Source organism: Apis dorsata, unplaced genomic scaffold (assembly GCF_000469605.1).
Source record: "Apis dorsata unplaced genomic scaffold, Apis dorsata 1.3 scaffold_156, whole genome shotgun sequence".
NCBI classification, from domain to species: Eukaryota; Metazoa; Arthropoda; class Insecta; order Hymenoptera; family Apidae; genus Apis; species Apis dorsata.
In genome coordinates this window covers 691085-702245 of record NW_006263446.1, presented here as the reverse complement: position 1 = coordinate 702245, position 11161 = coordinate 691085, and the positions used below count along the sequence as shown (strand labels likewise).

General features: G+C 29.7%; 1 protein-coding gene and 2 long non-coding RNA genes across 4 annotated transcripts in view; 1 reads left to right on the top strand and 2 right to left on the bottom strand.

The window, feature by feature from the left end:
* Positions 1-11161, top strand: part of LOC102670750 (kielin/chordin-like protein) — an 83361-nt gene that overhangs the window by 53286 nt on the left and 18914 nt on the right. The gene's annotated exons all lie outside the window — the stretch shown is intronic.
* LOC102670662 lies at positions 381-2986 on the bottom strand. Of its 2 annotated transcripts, XR_421426.2 has the most exons (5): positions 2836-2986; positions 2461-2554; positions 1312-1398; positions 814-863; positions 381-696 (listed from the first exon to the last, which is right to left on the bottom strand). It is a non-coding gene; the product is annotated as an uncharacterized LOC102670662 (long non-coding RNA). The 2 variants fall into 2 exon arrangements; XR_004150124.1 differs by having other exon boundaries at positions 814-1398.
* The window catches only part of LOC116185306, a 6290-nt gene continuing 1567 nt past the window's right edge, over positions 6439-11161 (bottom strand). The window contains exons 2-3 of the long non-coding RNA XR_004150123.1: positions 7540-8639; positions 6439-6633 (exon numbers count right to left, since the gene is read on the bottom strand). This is a non-coding gene — a long non-coding RNA (uncharacterized LOC116185306). The remainder of the gene's footprint in view (positions 6634-7539; positions 8640-11161) is intronic.

Below are 11161 nucleotides of genomic sequence, written 5' to 3'. Positions count from 1 at the left end.
TGAAATTTTAACTATGACTCTATTTTATTTCCAATGTAATAAAATATTGAATTCTAATATTCTACACAAAGAATTACTAATCAAAAGAAAATGCATCTATTGAAAAAGAGATTAAGTTACAACGCAATGAAGTAATTGATTCAAATTTAAATATTAATGAAAATACCCTCAGGTGATTCTTCCATCAAAGCATATTTTCAAAAACACAACAAAAGTATTCAAAAACTTGTAGCTTTGATATCAAAATCTACCTGTCGCGAAGTATCTTCTTGCATTAAAATTTATTACATTTTTATTATCTTAAAAATGAAGTAACTAAATCATTATAGTGAAAAATTATTTATCATATTATTTATTATTTGTTATTTTTTTTTAATATTCGTATCAATGTATTATTATTAGAATAAATTAATATTAAAAACGCGATATGCAAGAAGATCTAGCCTGATCTAATAAATAAAATACAGAATATGTTACTATTCATGAATATAAATACTCATGGTCACTGTGCTCGTGCAAAATTCTATGTATACAACCAGTCACCCGTGTCGATTCGGACCTTTCATCCTACGACATGATTGAGTGATTGGAGGAACCAAATGCATGCGACTCACCATTAGATGCGAAGAATCTGCATTGTCATCGATATTGCCGTGATCCATAAAAATTCACAGAGAAGTCATCCGATAGCAAGATCTATATGAGAACATATAAAACATACAATAATTTAAAATTCAATACATATATTGATTATTTAAAAAAATTCAAATAAAAAAAAAGAAAAAATAATGGAAAATATATAAAGATATTTACCTCTTCGCGTGATGGATGATTATCGTATGTTCTTGAGAGAAGCACTGACTCTATTCTGTATCGAGAACGAAAGAAGGAAAAAAATAAATAAATAAAAGACTATTAACACATCCGTTTAAATTATAATCACTGAACAAACACTGAATTTAATTTCGCGTATAATTATAATTAAATTATAATAAATATAATAAAGAGAGCATTTATACTCTAAAGAATATGAAAAATATTACGAAACAAACACTGACTCTACTAACTGCATTGCACGCAGTCATAAAAATTCTTTGAAAATAAAATTGTATTAGTAGGAAAGAGATATGATAAAAAAAAAAAGAAATATCATTTCGATATTTTATTTTGTTCTATCGAGCATTTTTTTCCAAAAATGTTTCGAATTGATTATTAATTTTTCAGGAATAAAGAAAAAGTATGAATTACTTAACAACAATCGCTAATAATGAAAATAGAACAAATATATATATATAAAATATCAAACTTTACCGTATCTTCATGAAAAAGCAATATTGGCGTCCATATTGGAATTTTTCCCGCCTTCGGAATTCAGCAATTTAACAATCGGCTAATAATCTGTACAAAATATCAAAATTTAAAAAAAATAATTAAAAAATGTATAAATTTAATCAATTATATAAAATAAAACAATAATCAAATTGAAATTCCACTTTATAAAATCACAATATGAATTATTCGTATCTCTAACCTTCAAATAAATGAATAAAAAAAAAAGAATAATTTACCTGTCAAATAATTTTCAATAAATACAAATAAACACGTATAAACAACTATATTGATGTACAAATAATAAAGAACAACTATGGAAGTAAATTTTATGTAAAAAAAGATCACATACTTCGAAGAAAAATGACACGTCTTAACACCACAATTACTGACACTACAATGGCGCCCAACGTCGCAATTTCGATTATCGAAATAGAAACTTAGAGTCGATAAATCGATAAATCGATTATATAACATAATATATTAATCAAATATATATTAATCAATTATATTAAAATTAAACAACAATTAAACTAAAATCATTTTAAAAAATTATTTGAATTTTAAATATAAATTTTAGAAAAGTTTAAATAATATCAAATTTTTTTAAAAAATCATACATCATTATCCCTAACTCTCTCTAAATAGAATAAAAAAAACAATACTTTAGCTCTCAAAGAATTTTCAATTATAAATAATTATCAATAAACATATTTATTTATTGTATTAATAATAAAGAATGATTATGAAATTAAATTTTTATGTAAAAGATAAATCACATACCTCAAGGAAGAGACACGTCTCGACGATACAATAATCGACACTACAATGACGCGTCGCACGCGATTTCGATTATCGAAATTATAAACAGGATACGGTCGATTGTTCCACAAACGAACGTGGCACGAACGCGAACGAAAACAAAATTTTCGTCTATATTATGAAATTTCTTTGAAAAATAAAGATATATAAACAATATAGTTAAACAAAATATGCATGCGTTATTAAAATAACTTGATGAAATAAAATTTATTACGACGAATTGTTAAATATTTGTTTCAGTACGAATAAAAAAACAATAAAAATCTATTCTAAATATAACTATTTTTATGAAAAGAAATAATGTGTTACCTGATATTAAAAGAAAATTGTTGGCAATAAATTATCATGGCGTGTATATGCAATAAATCATAACTTCGAGATATCGACGCAATTAAATGTTAATCTGAACAAATAAAAAGTAAAATTATAAAAATAAATATATAAAATAAAAAATTATAAATAAATAAAGCAGTAATTAAACTGAAATCATGATTAAAAAGGTTATAATATAATACGATCTACCGGTAACCTCAACTGTTATATGATGTTCGAAGAAAAGATCGTAAAGAAATTCGAAAAATAATAATTATATAATTTTTTATTATATTATTACAATATTCAATGGATTATTAAATAAACAGTAAACTATATATTTATTAACAAAATACAAACAGAATTACTCACTGCGTAGTAGGAATCACGAACCGGCGATATGTTCCTTCGTGCTGATTTCCAACCGAAAAATGACGCCATACATCATACGATCATCTAGAAGCTTTCTAATTGGTCAGAGCAACTAGTTCCTTATTTATTTAACCACGCGAAAATTAAAGGATTGTATATCGCATTTTTAATTGTAAATTTCTATACATCAAAATACAAAGATCTAATTAAAAATATAATAAGAGTATAATAAAAACAAATTATTAAAAATTATTATAATTATATAAATTATATATAAACATTTTAAGAAAATTTAATAATAAATATTTATAGTAATATTTATAATATATTTATAAATATTTATAATATTTAAATAATACTTTTGTATATTATTTAACAAATTGAAAGATGGTGTAATATTAAAATGCTAATGTGAATAACTATAATATAAAGTAATTATAGAACACAAATCTAATTTACTAATTTACTTAAATTAAAGTCAAGCTTGTACATCACGTTGACAACTATATCCCACGAAATGCGAAAACGAAAGATAAACTTAATCTATCTTAATCTATCTCCTTTCACGACTAACGAATTTAATCTATCTTAATCTATGTCTAAGCACAACATCCTTAGCCTATTTTAAATTTCCAAAATCTAAAGAAAACTTGAAAATAGACTATAATATTTTAAATTTAATATGTAGTTAAATATAATTTTTTCTTTTGATTAATTCTAAATATCTATTTTATCGATTAGAGAATTCAATATACAAACAAATTGGTCATTTATACGTTATTTCGATTGATGAAATACAGTTTTCTTATATAAATAGAGATTATATAAGAAAAGCTTCGAGAGAGGGACGACTTTGTCGTCTTCAATATTAAAATCGAAAGAAGAATCGTTTTATCGTTTTAAAATTCAACTTGTATGTGAAAAATGAAGAAGAATCGCTGATAATAAAAAAAATTATTTTATTCGATAAACATTCTTTACCAATTATTAAATCTTACCAAATAGATATTATTACATAACATATCCTATAATCTACAACTTATCTGAAACAAATAAATTCTTACATTCTTAAAAATATCAGATCAGAATTATTGGGACTATTCCAGCACATTTCGGCCTATCTAAAACCTAACCTCACTATCTGGAATCGCCATCTTCTCCCCTTGGATGGCATCTCGATAGCATCTCCGTTACTCGTAATAATTTTTTCCAAGTGGAAATGGGCAACGATAGAAACAGTGAAACGATAAAAAGAAAAGAAGAGGCGCGATAAGAGTTGGATTTCGTCGGTAAATCGAAATATCGTGTAAGTGTTCTCGGTCGAAGAAGCCGGCAACCAGGAGCCTAATTAAAAATGTTTCCGTCACGAAGCAGCCCGAGACAAAAGGAACTTATGAATTACGCGAAGAATTCTTCAGCGGCCGTTCATTTCTCGACCATGGAATAAAAAAGGCCACGAGAGGTGAGGTGGAGAAAGAAAAGGGAGAAAAGAAACTTTGTAGCTTTGGTTTTGAATGGTTACGTTGTCACGAACGAGCAAACGAGAATTTGGTTCGATGGAAATTAGATTTTTTTTTTTTCGTTTTTCGTCTTTCGAATTGAGAAAAAAATGTATGTATTTTGTATTTTGATGCGTTTTGTTCAAGACATTAATTACTTTTTTGATAAATTAATTCATTTTTAATATTTGAAAATATCTGTATAGGTTATATAGATATTAGAGAACCAGTTAATTGTTAAATTATCGAATAACAATTTTTTAAGTAATTTGTGCTTTGAGACAGAGATTAATTATGTTTCTGGCTTGATTTTGGAGATTGATGATAAATTATAATTTGAAAAATTGATAATAAATTAAAATTGAATATAGGAATAGTTTATTTTGAATATATATTATTGAATATTATTAAGTAATTAATTGATTATTAGATTACTAAGAAAATAAAAGAAAAATACGCGTTGATTAATTTTTCAGGAAATAGAATTAGAATTAATCGATCGTATTTTAAATAACTTTAAATAAATTACAAAAGTATATGGTTCCAAAGCGTTGTGGTATATTCAAATCAGCGGTTCGTTATGCCCTGCATAAGCCTCTTTAAATTAAGACTTTCACGAATGTTTAGAATGCATTCCCCAAGTTGAAACTCATAAAAAAATTACTGGATGATATACGATATGGAATAATGAAGTTTTAATAGTTTTAGATACTACTTTTTTAATAATGTTATTTAATATTCATAAACGCGCTTTAATATTCAACAGACGCTTATCCTGTCAAATGTTCTTCCATTTTTATCATAATTTTTAACAATTGGAACAAAGTTTAAAATCCTAAATATATACATAAATAATTTTGTCTAATTAAAATATCCTGTTTCATTAAAACTACATAAAATTTAATATAAAATAATATATACTTTTATAATAATTTAATTGCATAATAATTTTGAAATATATTTGATATCTATAATAAATTTAATATAATGCACGTAATTTAATTTTAATTTAATAATTCTGAATTTAATAATCATAATTTTGAAATATATTATATAATTTATCTGACAAACCATGTATAGAACAATTATTATCTTTTTTTTACTTCATCATTTTACTTTATCCATCTGACATCCTATACATTACATTCATTAAAATTCTCTACGCTAAATATTCAAATATACGCCTTGTTCCATTTCCCATCTAATTGACACAAATGATGAAAATATAAACAGATTATTAATTAACTTATATAAAAAAAATAGCAAGAATTTTTATATTTTTTAACTCTCTATCGTACAAACAATGTATCAATTATTAAAATGAAATTAAAGAAAAAATTATTGCTATTTATGCGTATATCACTATGATCCTATGATCCATATATAAACTGTCTCCATTACACAGATTCGTCGACGAGCCGATTAATCACTGTCCGCGTCAAAGTCATTTCTAATCACTGGATGCCATCTTCGTCGCACTCTCAGAGAGAAACTGACACAATATCGACCCCGCACGGATTTACCTACTAACCTAAATAATTTCAAATATGCCTGAATATCCGAAGGATTTGTTTGCCGCAACATCACTGGAATGGAGTTTCTCCCTGTTTCATTCTTCGAATGAATTCGGCTATTCCTCGTTATTTAATTGTTATTCCAACAAAATTGTATATTTCCAACTTTCCTCGTGATAATACTTAGTTAGTTTCAATTAAAAAATTTCTACCAGAAACTGTATTCCAAGTGCAGCGTAGCCAAGATTAATTATATCAAGTTAAGGCAAGAGGATAGATTTATTATCTCAATACACTCTTCCTATTTTCTCAATTTTCCAGCCTTATAATTATCCTCGTGTAAACGTGTATCCATCCTCGCTCATTTCTGTAAAAAATTTTTGCAGAAAATAATTCAAATAATTTAATAAATGTAAAAACTACGTTCGTAACTTACCTTCAACTCTTGCACACATTTGATTGGATATTAAACCTTGTGCGTATTTTTTTCGAAGAGGTTAGGAACACAATTTAATTCTCACGTATTCATCCCATTTTAAATTCATAAGTTGGCCCGCGCGAAAAATTCACGCCCTCGACGATTCCGACTCCAGTTCGAGCCATTTATGAATTTAATCCGGTCAACATCCGATAAAACTTGAAAAACTGGAAAGTGTCAGGAGCGCGCGATAAAAATGAAAAAAAAAAAAAAAAACTTGAATCAGTCGATGCTCGAGCAGCGACGGGTAAACGCCGCTTCCGCACGTTTCAATTAAACGGTCATCAACACCGAAAATTCGCAAAATCTGGTGAAAAAAAAAAAAATTGGTCACGTATCAATTGGTCGATTTGATTCGCCGTTAATTGGCCGATTTGTGAATTAAGCCGTGGGATAACGAAGATAACGTTCGATCTCGGGCACGATAACAGTTTTGAAACGATAGAATAGATCGAATCGAGATATCGAACGCTCTATGATCCTCGAAATCCTCGAGACCTTATCGAATTAAGGGTTCCGTTAATGAGGATGGAATCTATCGTTATCCAATTTGCGATGGTTAGGCCATCTAGATGGCGTAATCGACAACGATAATATCAACGATAAATTTCGAATAGGTTTTGCGTGAGAATTTTGGATTTTCTTGTCGATCGATAGATGAACGAAAAACTGGACTCGTGTTATTTTTCTCGAGTTGTGTTTGTCACTCGTTATTCGTAATTATGATTCCGCCAAACTCTTTGAGAAGAACGGGGAACAACGAGTTTGTTTAATTAATGAACGTTGAACGAACGTTGAGACGAGTTACGATGCGAGTTAAATTACACCTCGATCACGAGCATCGTTATAAAACAAAAAAATTATACAACCGCGTGTATTAAATCAATTTTAATTATTACGAATCGGAACATATTGTGCGCGATGAAAATTTAAATATCTAATTTTGCGCCATTAAAGCAACGCGTTAACGCGGTGACAAACACGTCCCCGGTGGGAACATTGAACGATTTGCATTTGCGGAAATGAAATTGTTATGGGGCCGCGAAACCCGAAACGGTGAAAGTGGCATCGTTAATGGGGCGAAATTCACAAACGAGAGAATCCCTTGAACATGATGGAAAATATTTCTATTCTAGATATAAAAAGTGTTCAAAAATTTAAGAACTTGACTATTCGAGGCTGAAACAATTTTGTCAAATTTTAATCAACTTACTCGAGAATTTAGAGGAAACCACGCCATTGAATTTACTTTTTGATTCATTTCGATATCTCAATCGGTTGCCGAGATATGAGCGCTCAAAGTGTCCATAGCGTTTAAAATTGTAGTAGGAATTATGCACGAGTCCAGTGATCGATATTTCTTTTTGGAATTGTATACGTTTTTCCTGCAATCGTATCTGCTGCATTTACCTGGAATTTGAGATAAATGTGAGTAAGCGAGTAAGGCGTAAGATAATAAACGATTAAAAATTACCTTTTCTTTACACGATGATATCTCGGGAACCGGAAGTTGTAGCATAACGAATGAAAAAGTATTATAAAGAGGAAGGTTTAGCGCTTCTAATGATCTTTCATTTATCAACCGGAAGTTATTTTCTCCGGAATTATAGCGATTCAAATTTTTCCTAATTTCGATAGGATTTAATCAAATTTAAGGTAAACGATTAAAAATTACTTTCTCTTTACACGATGATATCTCCGGAACCGGAAGTCGTAGCGAGACAAATAAAAAAGCATTTTAAAGGGGAAGATTTCGCGCTTCTAATGGCCTTTATCATTTATCAACCGGAAGTCGCTATCTTCGAAGTTACAACGGTTGAAATTTTTTCTAATTTTAATCGAATTTAATCGAGTTTCAAGGTAAATTTTACTTTTACGACGAACACGTTCATTTCTAAAAGAATATTTCACAGTATCTCGTTCACGAATTACGAAATATTCACGGCATGAAACAAGCGTCTAATTAATCTCGTTTCTACAAAAACGACTGCTATTTTCAACTCAACGTCCTTTGTCAGCAATTAACTTCCTTCAAAAAATTTTCCTACCTTTCGTACAGTGTCTAATCGCTCGTTCATGCACAATGTACATGGCACACATGTACATCGCACGGCGAATAACAAGCGTTTAATTAATCTCGAACGATAACGAGCGCTACTTTTAATTCAACGTTCTTTGTTCGAATGAAAAGGAAGCTCGATCGTTGTCCCGATGAATAATACACCCATTACGAATCCCATTGTGAAACAGGTCGCCGTTTAATAATGCCGTGTCGAAGACGCGTTTCAGTATCAATAGCTCGCGTCCTCCTCCCTGGAAAATATAATCGATGAATTAATTTTTAACATGCAATCGCAACAGATCTTCCGACGTATATGATTAATAGGATCGATGGATCCAAGTATAGATTCTTAAACGCAATATTGGACGAAAATTTTTCATTTCTTTGAATTCAATTTACTTCGAGAAATAAATTATTTTTTATTTATACTCTCGATTCGAAAATATTCTAATTCAATATAATCCAATATTATAAACAAACTAAAATCGCTTAATCGAAACGATTAATTGAACGTCGCGTATTAAAAGATGCAAATTTCACTTAAGAAGAAACAACGTCTCGTCCAAGGGATGTCTGCTTGAAAAATGGAGGAGGATCGTGAATCACGTCGTTCACGGGCCTAAGAGCTGGACACGTGTCGTATCTTGAGCCGGGGAGAATTTTATCATACGGTTGCCATATATTCGATACGAGATGCAAATCTAAGTCAGGAAATTCAGATAAAAGGGACGGCACGTGAATAGAATTTCACCCGAAGAATCGTCGATCATGCTGGACGATGCGAATTCTATGGATGAAAATATTCAAAATTTGTGTATTGATTAACAATTATCGAGAAACCAATTTTTTTTCACTGTTAGAAAATAATACTTTTAAAATTCTTAATACTATTTATAATAAAAATAAAATTTTATAAAAACAAAGAGAGATAAGCAAAATTTTAATAATTGAGGTTAAGAATAACTTCGATAATTTATTGTCATTCGAAGCATCGAATAATCGCAAATAAATAATGTCTCAGTTATTCGAAGATTGGATCAATCGTAATAAATGTCAATAAATAAAATATTGGATAACTTTATTCGAGATTTTTAACTAGTTACTTACTAGTTCTAGTTACTTTTTTACAACGGGCATTCTGGTACACGCTTGGTAAGAGACGAGTGATTAGCCGCTCGATAAACAGTAATAACGAGCGTTTCTGGTCGGGCAGACGCGGCCTCTCCCACGTGCAGTGATCGATACCGGCAATTGGTCGGACGGAAAGGATGGCGGCAAGCCATATGGAACGCGTGCTATCGCCGCGAATTTATCAACGGTCGGCCATTTGTTATGTTTATACGGCGAGGGGCGAAATTAATCTTTCCAATTGAGCCACGATCGGCCATGATTCGAAATTCTGGGATCGAATCCGCGATAATTCGCTGTGTACATTGCCGCGCTCGAGTTTACTTTCGCGCGTCCACGTGTTTGTCTACGAAATAGAAATAGAAATCCGGGTTTGTCTCTCTCTCTCTCCCCCTCTCATCTATCTGGTTATCTATTTATTTATCTATCTGTTTATCTATTTATCTATCTATTTATCTATTTATATGTTTATCTGTATATCTATTTATCTGTTTATTTATCTGGTTATCTATTTATCTATCAGTTTATCTATCAGTTTATCTATTTATCTGTTTATCTTTCTTATCTATTTATCTTATCTATCTATCTATCTCATCTGTCTATATATCTTTCTCTCTCTGCAAAATGTGAAATTGAAAATCTTTTTTTTCTTTTTCCTTTCTTCTGTTTTGTGTTCCAGAAAGGGAAAAAAAGCTTTCTTTTGGGGAGATTTCTCATCTGGTGAATGGTGAGATGAGGATGATGGATAGATTGAATTATCTAGTGGAGTAGTTAAGATGAATGGAATTGAATTACGTGGAAAACAATTATTAGTTATAAATTTGGATGGAGAATATATGATAAAATTTTTGAAGGAATAAATTAATGGAGAGTCGCATTGAAAAGTGGAAAGTTGCGAATCGAAGCAAATACAACGACGAAAAAAATCTTAATTTTTAATTCATCATAATGAACATTATTCATCAACTCATTCATTACTCAAAGTAATCAAAATTCATATTACAATGAAAATTTATATATTTAAAAATGAGAAAATATTTCTTCCAATCAATTTCATTTCAATTACATCATTTCCATAAATAGTTTATCCGTATAAAAAAGGATATCACGAAGAACGAATACTTTTTCTTTAATCTACAACAATAACAAACATAAATTAAATTTACGATAAAAATGAAATTAAGTCTTAAAACTTATTTGTCGCGTGCATACCGCGCGAATGTACACAGTAATTTTACACGCGGTGCACAATTTCATAAACTCGAAGTGACGCGAGTCACAGGCGAGAAGGAGAGGCATTGAACGGAGAGAAAAATAAGACGGTTCGTGTCACCGTTTTTATGCACAAAAATGGCGATGGTTAACCGGGACACTCGACCGCGTTTAAATATCCGTCCGTCCCACCACATTTGCATCGTTCGAGGAACACTGGCCTATGTAATACGAAGCAAAATAAATATTAACGAGTCGTATAAAACTTTTTCCAATGTTTTTTCATCGACTAATATTTATAATTTAAATTACTGGTAAAAATAGAATCGTTTCCAAATATATCCATATAAATTTCCATATAAATTTTTAACTTCTTACTACGGGCGTTTCTTTATTTGCTCGTTTAAATTTATGAAAAAAACTTTGAATCTTT